This window comes from Pantherophis guttatus, chromosome 2 (genome assembly GCF_059756535.1).
Source record: "Pantherophis guttatus breed Tessera chromosome 2, ASM5975653v1, whole genome shotgun sequence".
NCBI classification, from domain to species: domain Eukaryota; kingdom Metazoa; phylum Chordata; class Lepidosauria; order Squamata; family Colubridae; genus Pantherophis; species Pantherophis guttatus.
Window position 1 is genome coordinate 256,773,365 of NC_142064.1, and position 16,756 is coordinate 256,790,120.

At 43.0% G+C, this 16,756-nt stretch overlaps 1 long non-coding RNA gene across 1 annotated transcript; it reads right to left on the reverse strand.

Moving 5' to 3' along the window:
- Window positions 1-5,861: 5,861 nt before the first annotated feature.
- On the reverse strand, window positions 5,862-7,170 carry LOC117657862 (uncharacterized). Its single transcript, XR_015731982.1, has 2 exons — window positions 6,334-7,170; window positions 5,862-6,073 (listed from the first exon to the last, which is right to left on the reverse strand). It is a non-coding gene; the product is annotated as an uncharacterized LOC117657862 (long non-coding RNA).
- Window positions 7,171-16,756: the final 9,586 nt, after the last annotated feature.

The window sequence follows — 16,756 nt, forward strand, 5'->3', positions numbered from 1 at the left end:
TTTGTTCAAAGCTGATGTCCACTGCATGATATCAAAGTCACCAACAGGAACTCCATTTTCATCAAAAGAAATCCCATCTCTGGAAATATTGTGATTTTGGAAGTTGCTCAGAAACTTATGAAGCTGCAGGAAAAAAAAACATTCCAATTTGACCCTTTATTCAATATTTCTCTTGCTATTATTCCGGATTGTTGGTACTCTGAATAATTCAACCTCTTCAAATCACCACTACAGTCTGAAACAGATCGATTCAGCATTTCATGGGAAGCTTCTTTCAGTCATTCTCCAGGAATTTACAGTTGTTTTTCAAATATTTAGAGAAGAGAAGAGAAGAGAAGAGAAGAGAAGAGAAGAGAAGAGAAGAGAAGAGAAGAGAAGAGAAGAGAAGAGAAGAGAAGAGAAGAGAAGAGTTGAAAGTGACCTTGGAGGTCTTCTAATCCATCCCCCTGCTTAGGCAGGAAACCCTACACCACTTCAGACAAATGGCTATCCAACATCTTCTTAAAAACGTCCAGTGTTGGAGCACTCACAACTTGTGGAGGCAAGTTGTTCCACAGATTAATTGTTCTGTTAGGAAATTTCTCCTTAGTTCTAGGTTGCATCTCTCCTTGATTAGTTTCCACCCATTGTTTCTTGTCCTATCCTCAGGTGCTTTGGAGAATAGCTTGACTCCCTCTTCTTCTTGGCTGCCCCTGAGATATTGGAACACTGCTATCATGTCTCTCCAGTCCTTCTTTTCATTAAACTAGACATACCCAGTTCCTGCAATGGTTGTTCATATGTTTTAGCCTCCAGTCCTCTAATCATCTTTGTTGCTCTTCTCTGTCCTCTTTCTAGAGTCTCAACATCTTTTTTACATTGTGGCAACCAAAACTGGATGCAGTATTCCAAGTATGGACTTACCAAGGAATTATAAAGTGTTACTAACACTTCACGTGATCTTGATTCTATCCCTCTGTTTATGCAGCCGACAACTGTGTTGGCTTTTTTGGCAGCTGCTGCACACTGCTGGCTCATATTTAAATGGTTGTCCACTAGGACTCCAAGATTCCCCTCACAGTTACTACTATTGAGCAAGGTACCACATATACTGTACCTGTGCACTTTGTTTTTCTTGCCTAAATGTAGAACCTTACTTCTTTCTCCATTGAATTTGATTTTGTTAGATAGTGCCCAATCTTCAAGTCTGTCAAGATCCTTCTGTATCTTGAGCCTATGTTCCGGAGTGTTGGCCATTCCTGCCAGCTTGGTGTCATCTGCAAATTTGATGAGTTCCCCATCTATCCCCTCATCCAAGTAATTCATTATCTCACATTCTTGAAAACATGGAATAGATAACACCACCATCAAGTGGCTTTGTAACTGGCTAACAAATTATATTCAAGATGTAGTGCTCTGGGGAACCTCATCCACATGGAGGGAAGTAAGCAATGGGGAACCTCAAGTTTCCATTTTAGGCCCAGCACCCTTCAATATCTTCAAAAAATATCTAGGCAAGGGAATTGAAGGGGAACTCATCAAATTTGCAGATGACACTAAGCTGGCAGGAATATCCAACACCCCAGAACACAACTTACGATCCAAAAAGAACTTGACAAATTGAACATGGGCCCCTACCTAACAACATGAAATTCAAATTAGATAAAAGTAAGGTTTTATACTTAGGCAAGAAAAACCAACAGTACAGGTACAGACTACATGAAATTTGGCTTAATGCCAGTAACTGTGAGTAGGATTTTGGAGTCCTAGTGGACAATCACTTAAATATGAGCCAACAATGTGTGGCAGCAGACAAAAATGCCAATGCAATCCTAGGCTGCATTAATAAAGGGATAGAATCAAGATCACATGAAGTTCTAATATTGCTTTACAAAGCCTTAGTAAGACCACATTTAGAATACTGCATCCAGTTCTGGTCAACACAATATAAAAAAGATATTGAAACACTGGAAAGACTATAGAGATGAGCAAGAAAAATGATTAGGGGGATGGAGGCTAAAAGATACCAAGAACAGTTACAGCAGGGGTAAAATCCTTCTGGTTCGGACCGCTTTGGGTGAACCGGTAGGGATGATTGGCATCAGTTCACCAGACCAGTAGCAATAATCCCTGGTGATCCACACATGCCCACTCGTCCGCTTGCCCGCTCACCTCTTCCGACTCTCTCACCCCTTCTGTCTCACTCGCTGCTTCTGGTTGCTCGGCCCACCCACCAACTCCCACCCTATATAAGTTCCCTTTGCCATGCGGCCCGGCTACTTGCCTCACCAGTCGCCTCACCTGCTCAGCTCACCAAAGGGAAGCAATGCATGCCGCCTGTTCGCCCTTCGACTTGGGTTGGTGCTGGGGCCCGGGCACATGCGATTCCCTGAGGCCCTGCAGCTGCCACCCACTCACTGCCCACCTCGACCGGGTCAGGGAAATCACCATTCCATGTCTCCGGCCTTGCCAAAGAGCCACCACCCGCTTGCCGCCCACCTCGACCGGGTCAGGGAATGCATCATTTCCTGGCTCCGGCCTTGTCCTGGAGCCGCTGCCTACATGCTGCCCACTGCCCACTCTCCCTTTGCCACATTATTGTCCTTAACTTCCTCTCTTAGGTGGCTGCCAGGGAAGGCAAGCCAGGGCTGAGCCATCGCCGCTGGGCTGAATGCCAGCCTGTATCTCGGTCCCCTTGTCGCAAGATGCCTGCAGCCGCAGCCTCTGAGGTCCTTTCAAACTCTTATTATTCTACACTTTATGTTCTATGTTTTGCTGCTTCACCATCACAGCCCCATCTGGGGCAAGACCATTTGCAGATATGGGAAAACATGTAATGGGAAAAGATGGAGAATACAATTTTGCCATCAGACCTGATCAAGATGAAGTTAGCGGATTTAGGTAGCAAAGTTCAATCTTAATCCAGAACAAACAATCCAGTTCAACTCCATAGCTTGGAGATCACTTTGTGATCACAATAAAGGGTTGAGGATTGATTGATTTTATTTTATTTTTATTTTATTTCAAATTTATATACCGCACCTTCTCCCAAGGGACTCAGGGGGGTGTACAGCCAGATAAAAACATACAATACAAACATTAAAAACAATTAAAAGAATATATATTAATTTGGCCCCAGTTTAAAATGACAAACCAATTAAAATATTTAAAAATATGTTAAGCCAGCCCGGCTTGCTGGAAAAAGAAAGTTTTAAGGGCACAGCGGAAGGCACCGAGGTCTTGGATTCTCCTTATCTCTGGGGGCAGCTGGTTCCATAGGGTAGGTGCCCCCACAGAGAAGGCCCTCCCCCTGGGGGTCACCAGCCTACATTGTTTGGCTGATGGCACCCCGAGGAGGCCCTCTCTGTGGGAGCACACAGGTCGATGGGAGGTTGTCAGTAGCAGCAGGCGGTCTCGAAGATAACTAGGTCCTATGCCTGGAGCGCTTTAAAGGTGGTAACCAACACCTTGAAGCGCACCCGGAAGACCACTGGGAGCCAGTGCAGCTCGCGCAGGAGCGGAGTTATGTGGGAGCGCCAAGCAGCTCCCGTAATTACCCGCGTGGTCGCATTCTGGACCAGTTAGAGCCTCCGGGTGCTCTTCAAGGGGAGCCCATGTAGAGAGTGTTGCAGTAGTCCAGGCGAGAGGTGACGAGGGCATGAGTGACTGTGCACATGGAATCCTGGTCAAGAAAGGGTCGCAACTGGCGAATCAGGCGAACCTGACAAAATGTCCCCCTGGCTACAGCCATCAGATGTTCCTCCAAGGACAGCTGCGTATCCAGGAGGACTCCCAGATTGCGTGCCCTCTCTGAGGGGGCCAAAGACTCGCCCCCAATAGTCAGCGATGGAGTCAGCTGACTATATCGGGATGTCGGGAACCACAGCCACTCAGTCTTGGAAGGGTTGAGCTTGAGCCTGTTCCTCCCCCTCCAAATCCGCACAGCCTCCAGGCACTGAGACATCACTTCAAGGGCATCGTTGGGGTGGCCTGGGGTGGAGATGTACAGCTGGGTGTCATCAGCGTACTGGTGGTACTTCACCCCAAAGCCACGGATGATCTCACCCAGCGGCTTCACATAAATGTTGAACAAAAGGGGCGAGAGGACCTACCCCTGAGGCACTCCACAAATGAGAGGCCTCGAGGTTGACCTCTGCCCCCCTGCCAACACAGACTGCAACTGGTCGGAGAGAAAGGAGGAGAACCACCATAACATGGTGCCCCCCATCCCCAACTCTTCCAACCGGTGCAGCATGATACCATGGTCGATGGTATCAAAAGCCGCTGAGAGGTCTAACAGGGCTAGAACAGAGGAGCAACCCCTGTCCCGAGCCCTCCAGAGATCATCTACCAACACGACCAATGCCATTTCCATGCTGTGCCCAGGCCTGAAACCCGACTGGAATTGTGGAAACTGTCGTGCGACCACACTCTCAACAAACTTTGCCATGAAGTGAAGGTTGGAGACAGGACGGTAGTTGGCCAATACTGCCGGGTCCAGGGAGGGCTTCTTGAGGAGAGGCCTCACCACCGCCTCTTTCAAGGCTGTGGGGAAGTGACCCTTACTCAACGAAGCGTTAATAATTCCCTGGAGCCAGCCTCATGTAACCTACCGGGAAGCCAGTACTAACCAGGAGGGACACGGGTCCAGTAAACATGTGGCCGCACTGAGTCTTCCCAAAATCCTGTCCACATCATCCGGATTCACAGAGTCAAACTCTTCCCAGATAACATTCTCAAGACTGTTCCTCGTCACCCTGCCCGAATCTACCTAGTCAGAGTCCAAATCCCCCCGGATCTGAGCGTTTTTGTGATACAGGTATTGTCAGAAATCCTCAGCCCTGCCTTCCAGGGGGTCCTCCCGCACTCCTGGATGGAGCAGGGAGTGGGTCACCCTGAACAGGGCAGCTGGACGATTCTCTGATGATGCAATAAGAGCGGAAAAGTAATTAAACTTTTCCACTTTTATCGCCACTAGGTAGGTCTTAATATGCGACCTTACCACTGTTCGGTCAGATTCAGCGAGACTGGCCCTCCAACCGCTCTCCAGGCGTCTTTTCTGGCGCTTCATCTCCCTCAGCTCCTTGGTAAACCAAGGAGCCACGAGGGATCGGCACCGGGTCAGAGGCCGCAGAGGCACGACTCGATCCATGGCCCCACCAGCCGCCCAATCCCAGGCAGCCACCAGGTCCTCAACCGAGTCATGTGCCAGATTCTCAGGAAGTGGCCCAAGCTCCATCTGGAACCTATCAGGATCCATCAGGCACCTGGGGCAGACCCAAATTATTGGCTCCGCCTACCTATGGCGCGGTGTAGCGGTTCGAAGGTCCAGGCAAAGGAGTGAGTGATCTGACCATGACAAGGGTTCCATGTCTATATCCCCTATAACAAGACCACTCAACCACTGGCCAGAGACAAAAATCAAGTCCAGAGTGTGACGCCCCCTGTGGGTGGGGCCATGAACTAGCTGGTTAAGGTCCATGGCCATCATGGAAGCCATGAACTCCTGAGCCGTCTCAGACGTTTCACCAATGGACGGCAAGTTGAAATCACCCATGACCATAAGCCGGGGTGTATCAACTGCCACGATGGCTATCATGTCAAGGATCTCGGGCAGGGCTGTTTTGCCACATGGCAGGGAGCCAGCTATGCAAGCAACAAGCCCATCTGAACCCCATGACCCCATCTCACAAAGAGATGGAATATTCTGATGCTTATTTAATTTTGAAAATTACGTTGTCACCATAGAGCTATTTCTGTCACAAAAGCATCTCAAACTAGCACAGGTTGTTTAACTTAGGAAGATGTTTCTCTATCATCTCACTCTAACTCAGGGTTCCAAGTAATAGACCCATAGCAAACAGGACTCTGAGACAAGCAGATTCCTCAAATATCAGTTTTATTGGACATATCATATAGGCATAGGCTGGTGAAAACTGACTCTAAATGTTTCCACAGTTTTCACCTAATTAAAAGTAAAAGTTTTCCTCCCCTTTCCAAACAATCAGTCACATGGTCCAATCAAGGTGTCATCCGGTTGCCTGGTGACTTCACTCATCCTCCCTCCGGCCATTGGTGGGAATGTCCTTGGTTCCTAGGAGAAAGTATTTTGTTTTGGCTACAAAACTCCAGCTATGTCTATTCCTCCCCTCCCTCTCTATTCCTCAGCTCCAATGTGGCAACACTGAAGCATCAAAATGGCCTCGGTCAGGTCAGCTTCAGGATTGACACCCACTCTCAAATACCACAAACTGGGCAACTGCTCTTTGGAATATTTCACCCCTTTCTACATCTAATTTAATATTGAGGAATTGGAAGGGGAGAATCAATGGAATCTCAAAGGAGGAGACTTACCTGCCATGGTGGTACAATCTGGGGTGGTTGATGGTCTCCAACTTGCATTCTCCTCTTACTCCGTTGGGAGGAAGAGGCAGCACTGAGGACCCAGGCCACAATTTGAATTATTTGGGAAATACTGGAGGAGTCCTGAGACATGATTCTTGTAATCACATCATGGGGTGGGAATTTCCAATTCTCCTTTTCTCTACATTTTTTCCAAACTTTCTTAGATAACACAGGACTTGAATAAGAACATTGGAACGCTTCCTTTCCGTACGATAAGAACATAGATGCATAAGATTTAATGTAATAATACTGAGTCCTTCTCTTTGTCTGGATGAGGAAGGAAAACAAAGCATATTTATTTTGGAGATCAACCAAGAGGTCAAAAATACCTACACTTGAAGCTGTCAAAGTTGTTGCAATCCATACCCTTCCCACAATGGATGTATTAGTCATATCAATCGTTTGTATTATTATTGCTAACATTCCTGAGGCCTGAAAATCCAGTTGGCATACTATAATTTTTATTTGACTCTTGATAAGAGAATGGAACATTTTTCTTTTTTCTTGCATGAGAGTTTCTCCAGCACTTGTCTTCATATTTGCTTCTGGGACGGTTCCTGAGAGGACAATGCAAATCCCATTTTTTAGAGCAAGGACTTCCAAGCGTCTTTTGAATTTTTCTCCTTTTTCATTGTCCTGAGAAAGGACCCCGATCCACGTCCATTGGAAATGCAGGAGTAGCTGGACGATTGCTGAGTAAGGAGGTTCTTGGTTTGGGGTCATCCGATATGAAAAAGGAAAATGATGATTTTTCTCAGCCATCTGGTTGATGACATTATAGTTGATCTAAGATAAAAGAGAAGGTATTGGTAGTGTAGGAAGTTAGCACCCACCCTCCTAGGAAAATGAGATATTTTAGGAAATATTAAAAGGGAAGAATATTTCCCCTAAAAGGGAGGCAGAAACTCAGGCCCCCCACACCTTTGTCAATGAGCCATTAAGCCCTGAGCCAATCTATTCTACACTCTCACTTATGACTGTCTGACTGTAAGCTTGTTGCTGGTATCCTTAAGATTTATATTGACTGTTTCCCTATGATTATCGTTAAGTGTTGTACCTTATGATTCTTGAGGAATGTATCTTTTCTTTTATGTAGTCAGAGAGCGTATGCACCAAGACAAATTCCTTGTGTGCCCAATCACATTTGGCCAATAAAGAATTCTATTCTATTCTATTCTATTCTATTCTATTCTATTCTATTCTATTCTATTCTATTCTATTCTATTCTATTCTATTCTATTCTATTCTATTCTATTCTATTCTATTCTATTCCATTCTAGCACCATCCAGCAAGGCTCAACCAAACTTGGACTCAAAACACAGCCTACAGAGTTGTCTCTGCATGGCCCCATGGGAGTCTGAGAACCAATCAGAATACAAGCTCAAATGCAAAAGCTCAGAGAGGGCATAAAACTCAGGCACTCTCAGCATCTCTTCCCTTTTTTTCTTCACCCAACATCATCAAGCCATGTGATCCTGTTCACCATTAAAGCCATCTCTCCAAGCAACTTCCATGAATCCAGTGTCTTTCCCCCAACTTGGAACTGAAGAAGGAAGAAGTTGTAAAAAAAGTGCTTTTAAAAGTAAAAAAAAAAAAAAAAAGCCTCTGATGATCGTGGGATTTTCGGGCGATCCAGTCCGAACTGGGAGCATTTCACCCCTGTGTCTGATCCATCGTGACCCCATGGACAATGTTTCTCCAGGCCTTCCTGTCTTCTACCATCCTCTGGAGTCCATTTAAGCTCACACCTACTGCTTCAGTGATTCGATCCAACTACCTCGTTCTCTGTCGTCTCCTTCTTCTTCCTTACCCAGCATTAGGCTCTCCTCCAGTGAGTCCTTCCTTCTCAATAGGTGGCCAAAGTATTTGAGTTTCATCTTCAGGATCTGGCCACTAAAGAGCAGTCAGGGTTTATCTCCTCTAGGAAAGTGGTCACCAACTGATGGTCCATGGACCAGTGGTGGTCCACGAGAAAAATGTGGTGGTCCTCAGAAAAATTATTTGCAGTTTTTATATTGCACTAAATCAGGGGTCCTCAAACTACGGATACGTGCAATGAACATTTGTGTTGCTGCAGAATCTCCCCATTTGGGATCTTCTTGTGTGGGTCAGAGGGGGGAAGAAATTCTGACTTGGGTTCTCTTTCAGCCCCCTGGTGCGGGGCTTTGGGTGAAGGCTGGAGGGAAGTGCCGCTGGTGGTGATGAGCCGGAGGGCCTTGTTCCAGTGAGACTGCATCATGGCCTGGGATTGGCTGACCATCTCAGTCTGCTGAGCCTCCAGGTACCAGTAACTGGCCTTGTACTCCCGCAGGTCTTCCCTCTGCTTGGAAAGCCTATGCTCGTAGTCCTCAGTGAGGTGCTGAGCATCCCTATTGGTCAGATTGAATTTGAAGTGAGCCAGATGTTTTGCCAACTCTTTCTCATGGTGGCTGCTTAGCTCCAACAACTGCTTCCTGTTGGGGCCCCAAGGAGCCCAAGCGGGTAGGCGAGGAGTGATAAGTAGAGGTTGGCAAGGCGCCCCTCGATGTGAGTGACATCAAGTTGGCCACACTCACCCAGACGGTCATTAGTCAAATCATATTAGCGGTCCGCAGGATTTAAAATTATGAATGTAGTGGTCCCTGAGGTCGAAAAGGTTGGGGATCCCTGCTCTAGGACTAACCGGTTGATCACCTTGCAGTCCAAGGGACTCACAGGAGTCTTTTCCCGCACCATAGTTCAAAGGCCTCAGTTCTTTGACGCTCAGCCTTTTTTATGTACACTATTTTTTATATATACAATAGAGAAAGTATGTAAAAGCTGCTTTCTGGAGGTGCCTTCTACTTATCTTGACCCATTCATTGTTTTTTCATATCTTTCTTTTGAATTTTTTACTTCAGTCTCAACATTATAAAAATGAGGAATTCCTCACTGTGAGAGTTATGAAGAGTTGGAACAGCCTGCCTCCTGGAGCTCCACTGCTGGATATTATCAAGGAAAACTTGGACAGCAATTTGGCTACAGTGGTCTGAACATTCCTCCTCTGTGTAAGGAGATGTACTTTTTATTCTATGGTTCTATGGAAAAAATCTCTTTTGTATTGGTCACTAAATTTTCAAAATGTTTAAAAGTCACTGATTCAACCCTCATACATTGTTTGACAAAGTCTTACTTTTCAAAAGTCATAATTTTCAAAATTCCCAATGGTCACACCCAGACTTTTTCTACTACCAGAGGCCTGCTGGCCACATGGCCCAAAGCCAAAGTATGTATATTCATAGAATGGTAGACTGCAACCGATTTAAAAACTGGTTCTGTGACCTCACACTTTGCATTTGTGTACAGCGCTCAAAATACACCAATATCAAGCTCTATAGCTTACCCTCTAGTGCTGCCTTCTAGGCAAATCTGAACATTTTACAACCCAGAATTAATTTCATTTGGCTTTATACCTGTGGAATTTTATAGATGCTCAGGACATTGGAAATATGATCAAAGAGTTCAGAATCCATCTCTTCAAGAATCGCCAGCAGGTTCTTTTGTCTTCCACATCTGTAGTTTGGGATGCTCTCCTGTCCTGTAGACAGCACATCCAGCATGGCCTCATAGGTTATCCTTGCATTGAAAAAGTTCTCATACATGTTGTAGCCCAGGGTGATGTTGGGTAAGAGCCTTGAATTCTGGTTGACTTCATGAACAGCCAACAAGAAGGGAAGAATGTGGTGGTAGGTGTTCTCACTGCAATGTAAGAAATTTCATCATCTTTTTTTGCTCTATATCAATGATTTATGTGATCAACTTAAAAGCAATTGCGTTCTTTTTGCCGATGATGTAAAATTATTCAATTCTACAGATAATTCTGTTGTTTTGCAAAGTGATCTCAACTATGTTTCTGAATGGTGTCTGAATGGTCACCTATTTGACAACTTCAAATTTCGATTCATAAATGCTCTGTCTTATATATTAGTAAACATAATAAGAATGTCAAGTATAAGAAAAGTGGCATTGATCTAGCACAGTGGTCACCAACTGGTTGTGGCTGCTTAGCTCCAACAACTGCTTCCTGTTGGGGCCCTAAGGAGCCCAGGCGGGTAGCCGTTGAGTGGCAAGTAGAGGCTGGCAAGGCGCCCCTCGACATGAGTGACATCAAGTTGGCCACACCCACCCAGCTGGTCATTAGGCAGATCATATTAATGGTCCACAGGATTTCAAATTATGAATTTAGTGGTCCAAAACCTTGGGGACCCCTGATCTAGCAGATGATCCTCATCTTGTAAAGGACCTAGGTGTACTTATCTCTGACAATTTATGCTCCAACGCTCACTGTAACAGCATTGGTAAAAAAGCATTAAGAGTTGTAAGGTTAATTTGATGAAGCTTTTTTTTTTCTGGAAACATTCTATTGCTCATTAGAGCTTATAAAACCTATGCTAGACCAATCTTAGAGTATTGTTTAACTGTTTGCAATCCCCACCATATATCTGACATCAGTTCAATTGAGTGGGTTCAGAAGTACTTCACAAGAAAAGTCTTGTACAATTCTTTACACAATAGAATTCCCTATGCTACTAGGCTCAAAATTCTCAATTTGGATAATTTAGAACTGCGTCCCTTGTGGCCAGGCCTAGGTATTGCATCCAAAATTAAACATAGTAATATTTTACCTGTAAATGACTTTTTCTGTTTTAATCGCAATAATATGTCTGCAAACAACCGCTTTAAATTCCATGTAAATTGTTCTAAACTTTACTGTAAAAATATGATTTCTGTAATAGAGTTGTCAAAGTCTGGAATGCCCTACCTGATTCAGTTGTCTTAGCTACAAATTTTCACAGTTTCAGTCACAAATTGACTTCCATGGAACTTACATCATACTTAAGTGGTCAGTACAGAGAGCATGCATAAGTGCACTAATGTGCCTATCGTCCAGGGGTAAAATTCAGCAGGTTCTGACAGGTTCTGGAGAACTAGTAGTGGAAATTTTGAGTAGTTTGGAGAACTGGCAAATCCCACCTCTGGCTGGCCCCAGGAGTGGCGTGGGAATGGGGATTTTGAAATGTGCATCTGTCTTTGGTTGCCATGCTGTTTCGTTGGTTTCCCATCCCCCTTGCCTATGGCAACTCAAGAGCAGGCCAGGGATGCTTTGCAAGTTGACATTTAAATTAAATTATTCAATTTATTTGAACTCTGCAAGTGATAGACATGTTTGAAATTTCTATGAGAAGAACAGTCCCATTGACACCACTAGGAGCTTCTTGCCAAAAGAAATATCAGAGAGAGATAGCAAGCTTGTTATGTCACGATCAAAGAAATCCTATCAAAATCACCAGAACTGATTCTGCCTATCATTTTCTCCACATTATGATTTGGAAGAAGAAAATGAGGAAAATTATTCTTACAGTTCAGTAGCCAGGTAAGGAAAACAGTTTCAACAGTAAGAAACTCCCACACCTTCTTCTACTCAAAAAGAAAGTATGAAGGTTTCTTACTATTGTAACTGTTTCAATCTGCTTAGAATAAACTTTTTGCAAAACCAAAGCATTTATTTCATTTACTTACCTATTCACAAAGCTAATATATCTCTCATATCAATTCACAACAATCCATAAAATGTAATTAAAATCATACCACTCAGGTAGGAACTAAATCATATCCCTGATACAGTAGAGGTGGGCATGGCTTATTTTGTGGGCATGGCTTGATGGTCATGTGACAGCGGGCATGGCTTGATGGTCATGTGACTGGGTAGGCATGGCCAACTCAATGTCACTCACGTGAAGGGGTGCCTCGCGTGGCCCCTCCCCTCCCAGCCATTCCTTGTTACACCCAGCATCAATGTATCTATAGTTCTCTAAAATGTTGTTCGCTTTTTTTCAACTTTATTATTTACATACTATAGATGTACTTAAGACCACTAAAACCACTAAGTACCACTGTACTTAAGACCACTATAGACCACTGAAAGGAGGAAATGGCTCACAGGCTTTGCTCAATAGTGTGATAAGTAACAGGCTTTCAAGAGGCTGCCAGAAAGAAATGTTGGGGGGGGGGTTGTATTTTCCAAAGCACCAGAAGGCAAAACAAGAAACAATGGATGGAAACTGAACAAAGAGACAAGTAACCTAAAACTAAGGAGAAACTTACTGACAGTGAGAACCAATATAGGTGCAGAAATATTTCAGTCATAATTTCAAATATAAAATAGCCATTCGTGTAATACAACCTGCATATTGTTCAAAACAGTCATTAGTATTATGGCTGATGTTTGACAGCAAGCCTAAAAGTCAAAGATTACAAGAGTGCTTCTTTCTCTGTATGTATACAAAACACCACATACCAGGAATAGCATATTAAGGTGGACTTATGCAGTGGTGGGTTTCAAAAATTTTTACTACTGGTTCTGTGGGTGTGGTGTGGTGGGTATGGTGTGGCGTGGCGTGTCAGGGATGACAGGGGAAGGTTACTGCAAAATCCCCATTCCCTCCCCACCCCACTAACCTGCTCTGGGAAGGAATCAAACTCCCCCCCCTCTTCATTTCCCCAAATAAAATATTACTCATAAGAAAAGCAAGGAAAAATCAATCTGCTAACAAGGAACCTGCCTGATACTCATTCCACATTCCTGCCAGCTGAAACTTTGCAAGAAGAAAACAGCTATCGGTGCTTAAAGATAATAGAAAGCGGAAGCCGGAAGTTCAGCCATTTACAAGCAGGCAGAAAACTCATTCAAGACAGGATATTTCACAATGGAATTCACCCAAACCTTTTTAGAAACACAAAGTCCATGTTGCACAAACCCCAAAACTTCAAAAACATAGAACCATATAAGAATCCCTCCTTTTATCCAGTTTGTTGTTCAGCTGACCCAGAAACAAACTGCTGAATGTCATTTCACTTCTGCAAGCAAATGCCTCCCTCCAGCAGCTGCTTCTTGGCTTGTCAATTTCATGTGACAGCGTCTATTTTTTTTTTTCCTTCTTCTATACCAAGTGATCTCCTGGCTGAGAAATGAGTCCTGATTTTTTCCTTCTAGCATATCAGTTGGGAGGCTTTTTGGCTTCTCAATGTAAAGCGACGGTGTCTTGTTTTTTCCCCCCTCTTCTTGTCACATGAGCCCTGATTTTTTCCTTTTAGCTGATCAGCTGGGAGTCGTGAGGCAAAGAATAGATTGGGGGCGGGGCCAGGCAGAGGTGGTATTTACCGGTTCTCTGAACTATTCAAAATTTCTATTACCGGTTCGCAAGAACTGGGGAGAACCGGTAGTAACCCACCACTGTGACAAATAGATTTAAGGAATTAGATCTGATAGACAGAGTGCCTGAAGAACTATGGATGGAGTATCGCAACATTATACAAGAGGTAGCAACTAAAACCATCCCAAAGAAAAAGTAATGCAAGAAAGCAAAATGGCTGTCTGAGGAAGTTTTGCAAATAGCTGAGGAAAGAAGGGAAGCGAAAGGCAAGGGAGAAAGAGAAAGATACACCCAATTGATTGCAGAATTCCAGAGAATAGGTAGAAGAGATAAGAATACCTTCTTAAATGAACAGTGAAAAGAAATAGAAGAAAACAATAGAATAAGGAGGACCAGAGATCTCTTCAAGAAAATTGGAGACATGAAGGAAATGTTTCATGTAAAGATGGGCATGATAAAGGACCAAGATGGCAGGGACCTAACAAAGGCAGAAGAGATTAAGAAGAGGTGCAAAATTACACAGAAGAACTATACAAGATCCTTTTCTTCCCAGTCCTCAAGAATGCTAATAAGGGATGCTACCAAGTGTACATGTATAGGTTGTGATCATATCATATGATTTCTTCCTGTTATATCACCCTGAAGAGGACTAAGAGTTGGATTCAAGTGCTAGATTAGCGAGGGGTATTACCTATCTGAAGATGGATATCTCTTTAGCAAGCCTTCCTTAGACCTAGAGATTTGCTGCAAAATATTCATGGCTTCCAAAAGAAAGGCTGAGCGCCAAAGAATTGAGGCCGTTGAACTATGGTGCTGATGAAGACTCCTGTGAGTCCCTTGGACTGCAAGGCGATCAAACTGGTCAGTCCTAGAGGATATCAACCCTGACTGCTCTTTAGGAGGCCAGATCCTGAAGATGAAACTGAAATACTTTGGCCACCTAATGAGAAGGAAGGACTCACTGGAGAAGACCCTAATACGGGGAAAGAAGAAGGGGACAGCAGAGAATGAGTTGGCTGGATGGAATCATTGAAGCAGTCAGAGTGACCTTAAATGGAGTCTGGGGGATGGTAGAGGACAGGAAGGTCTGGAGGAACCTTGTCCATGGGGTCGCAATGGGCTGGACATGACTTTGCAACTAACAACAACAACATTCGTGGCTTTAGAGTTATTGTCCTATATTCTACAGTTAACAACAGTTAATAGGATTCCTCTGCGACTAAACATTAATTTATCACATAAAGTCTCTCCCCTCCTTGAATTTGGTGTTTAAAAAGTATCACTTTTATTTAAACCAAAAGGAACAGAGAAGCCACAAAAGAGGCAAAAGTGTTAAAGGGTGGAAAGAAAGAGTGTAGAGGGTTGTAGGAATTAAAGAGTAAATGTAAGGAAGGGGAAGAAACTGTGGGGAGAAAATTCAAGAGATCTCACTCTGTTCTAAGGTATCATTCAATCACTTTATTGGGAGTTACTGTTTAACTATTGTTAATAAATCAATAAAATAAATATGAATAAATAAGTTGCTGACTCCACAGTACCAAGGTAATTGTTTTGAAAGCAGGCAGAACCCTATCCAGGCAAGATTCATTGAACTTAAAAAGAAACTTTACAAACTCAGGTTTTACAAAATCATCAGGTTCCCCAGGAGCCTTTCCTCTAAAGCAAATTGGGATGAGCAATAATGACTTGACTTTATCAAGGTGAGAAATAGGGGAAAGGAAATCATTCCTAGAAAAGACATTGCAGGTATGTAGTTGGAGAAGATGATGCAGCAACATATCAATTTAAAACCTGAACTATTCCTGAACTGTTGGGGATTCTACTAGAAACTTTTAGTAAAGAAAATGTATACCAATTATTCATGTAATAACTGCAGCAAGAATTGTATTTGCACAAAATTGTAAAAGTGAAGAGAACCCTATGAATGAAAATATGATTAAGAAAATATTAGAACGTGCAGAAATGAATAGAATAGAATAGAATAGAATAGAATAGAATAGAATAGAATAGAATAGAATAGAATAGAATAGAATAGAATTTTTTATTGGCCAAGTGTGATTGGACGCACAAGGAATTTGTCTTGGTGCATACGCTCTCAGTGTACATAAAAGAAAAGATACATAGATACATAGATTAACAGTTGCAATAAAAGGAAATGAAGAATATAATTATTATAAAATATGGGAGTTATTCTATCAATGGTTGGAGAATAGATATGAAAGCAATGTATTATAAAGGCAAATAAGTTAAGAAGTGAAAACTTATAATATTAGTAGTAATATAAGAATAGATACAAATAATGAATATGGTGGTAAATTTTAATTGTCATGACACAAAAATATGTACTCACTGTTTACTGAAAGAGGGAATGTTTGTATTAAAAGAAAATTTAAAAAATATATTTATATATATAAAGAAAATACATTGGAGCAGGTAAAATCAATCACCAGAATCCTTGGACGAGCTGACAATTACCTTTTCAGTTGGTGGATTGGAGGCTTGGAGAATGAAAATGGGTACAATAGAGCTATGATTTCAGACATTATTCCCGTAATCCAATAATCTCCTGGCTTGTAGTAATGGAAACACTCGTTTTCTTCTATGATCACCTTAAATGGACATTTCATCAGCGTACTGGCACAGGGAATTTGAGACAGAAACTGAAGCAGAAAAAGCTGTATATGCAGCAGCAGCAACATTTGACATACAGTATACTGCAGGAGATCCTTCCTAGAGTTCTTTCTTCAGCACAGAGCTAAATCTCAGAGATCACAAAAAGACCACAACTACAGTGAAGAAGGTCCAGTTTGCCCCCAGATTTGGAAGAGCTATCTGCAATTTCAGACTGCTAGAGTATTTGCCCAGCTTTACCCCAAACTCTGATCTCATCACAGGAGGCTGTTACAAATCAGATTATCACATGCTATCCATGACATTTGTTGTCGCATTGATTGGCCACTAATTGTGGTGGTGGAAATCCCATAAACCTTGTTCAAAGGAGAATAAATAATCATGATTTTAATAATTAGAAGGGGAATTGGGAACGAGCCTTGGCATAAAAGTGTGCCGTTGGAGAAAAGAATTTTGTTTGACTCAGGAGAATAATCCGTATTTGAGAGTTGAGAAAGGAAGAATTCAGGGAAGTTTGATTGTTTTTTAGTCTCCAAACTTATTCTTGAGATTATAAAGATTTAAATGT